The sequence below is a fragment of the Nanorana parkeri genome, unplaced genomic scaffold, assembly GCF_000935625.1.
Source record: "Nanorana parkeri isolate BGI_ZX_2015 unplaced genomic scaffold, ASM93562v1 scaffold12, whole genome shotgun sequence".
Classification (NCBI taxonomy): domain Eukaryota; kingdom Metazoa; phylum Chordata; class Amphibia; order Anura; family Dicroglossidae; genus Nanorana; species Nanorana parkeri.
The window spans coordinates 947,187-949,366 of record NW_017306280.1 but is presented as its reverse complement, the minus strand read 5'-3'; the positions used below and the strand labels follow the sequence as shown (position 1 = coordinate 949,366).

The following is a 2,180-nucleotide window of genomic DNA, read 5'->3' as shown; positions in this document are numbered from 1 at the left end:
TGTAGGGGGAAAAACCCGAGATCAAAAGGTTGGCTTAAATGAAACAAAGAATAATACATTGAGCACATCACAGCCATCCATCCTATCCTCCTTTATGAGACACAGTACAACTATGGTAAACCTTGACATGTGCCTGCCTCTCCCACTTTGTCATAGATTACGGTACTTCCATGGGTTGGACATACAATAGTAGCTGCTGGAATAACGCTGTGAGCAGTACAACAAGGCACACAAGGACCCTACTCACAGGACTATGGCTGAATTTCCATCAATGAAGCCTGTGCGCACACAACATTTGGTACCCAAAGCAGAGCCACTCTGCTAGGATCACTGCCATGACAGGGGCATTTTCTTCTATTACAGGTCCTAACCACTTTTAGAATATTATGGCAACGTGTAAATAAGCTTATAGGAGAGGACTCCTAGGAGGGGAGAGTATGCCAACAAATACACCACAAATGACCGATATCTGTCTCTGCCACTTACCGCCACAGATCCTGTGCAGAACTCAGAGCAACCCATTAGAAACTAGCTTATACCGTTTTACTTCAAACAGTCATCTGATTGGCCACTGTGTGCTGATTTTTATGATTTATATTTTATTTTGTGCTCTCAAAATTAAACTCTTATTGTAATTTTTTTAACTTCCAATAATATACTTTTGCAGAGATAGATCATCTATAGAACAATGGACAACACTTTGTGATTCTGCCATGAAGGTCATAGTTTAGGTACTTTCTATTAATGGGCAGGGGCGTCCCGAGGCTGGGTGACACCCGGAGCGCTAACTTTAAAATGGGTGACAACGTTCTGTACCCATAAAAGTCGATAACTGCCCACTCCTTAACGAATACTACCCCTTGTGCTGAAAGGTGGATGCTGAAGCGACTGCGGATGGCGCTACGCATCACAATGTACATCAGAAATGTCACCAACACACCAATGGATAATGTCCAAAATAAAGCGTTGTTTATTCACGCATATTGACACATCAAAAATGCAATGTTTCAGGGCCTCGCAGAGTTCCCTTCATCAGGCTTAACATGACCCAGCCTGATGAAGGGGACCCTGCGTGGCCCCAAAACGTTGCATGTTTGATGTGACAATATGCGTTAATAAACAACGCTTTATTTTGGACATTATCCATTGGTGTGCTGGTGACATTTCTGATGTACAACGTTCTGTACCCATCTACCAAAAGCTCTCATGTGTTGTCACTCTATCACATGTGTGGGCTCAAAGAGGCTGCAGGAGATCAGCAGCAATGAGATGCAAAAGATCATTAAGAAAGAAAAAATAACTACAGATTTCCATGTTTCTTACAAGTAAATTTCAGGATCATGGACCTGTCCATACTCACGGTTATAAAATAACAGCGCAGGATAGTTTTGTTACACATTAACTTTTTGCCACATATAAAGAAAGTTCTAATCAAATAAGAATAGGAGATGTGCAGAAACAGTAAATATTACACAGCCACAAGTGTTATTATTGTTCTACATGGATTGAAAAGCCTTTACACTCTAACCCAGGGGTTGGCACCCTTGGCACTCCAGCTGTTGTGGAACTACAAATCCCATGAGGCATTGCAAGACTGACAGCCCCAGGCAGGACTTCCAGTGGATTTGTAATTTCAGCAGGGCTCTAATCAGCACTGTAGGACCGCACTACCAAGCACCTGCAGGAAGGACTTGCTTCCTCTAGCGTCCAATCAGAGTCTCTCTTTTGCGGCCCTGTGCAGCAGCTGATTCAGAAAAGTAGGGAGCTAACTGGTTACTAGGAGCAACACATCTTTTTTTCTTAATGAGCCCTATAGGGTTGTGTTGCCCATAGAAACCAAATTATTCCTTTCCATATCCCATATTGCAATGGAAGGCTAAAGTAATCTGGCTGCTTCTGACAAATAAAGAAGAGAGGCCTTGAAAGAGCTCCTAAGGATGGAAATGAGGGGGGCATATGGTGTGTATATGAAAAGCCCCCATTGCTTCTCCAGCGTCCAATCAGATTCTCTCTTTTGCTGTCCCATGCAGCAGTTGATTCATAAAACTAAGAAGCTAACAGGTTACTATGGGCAACACATCTTTTTTTAGATCCTTTTAATTGCAACAAGGTTCCATATCCCATAAAGTAATCAGGTTGCTGCTTGCGAACAAATAAAAGAGGCCTTGAAAGAGCTCCTA

The 2,180-nt window shown here is 42.5% G+C and overlaps 1 protein-coding gene across 1 annotated transcript in view; it reads right to left on the bottom strand.

Moving 5' to 3' along the window:
• SYNE2 (spectrin repeat containing nuclear envelope protein 2) overlaps nt 1-2,180 on the bottom strand; it is a 272,106-nt gene that overhangs the window by 26,940 nt on the left and 242,986 nt on the right. The window lies entirely within an intron of this gene.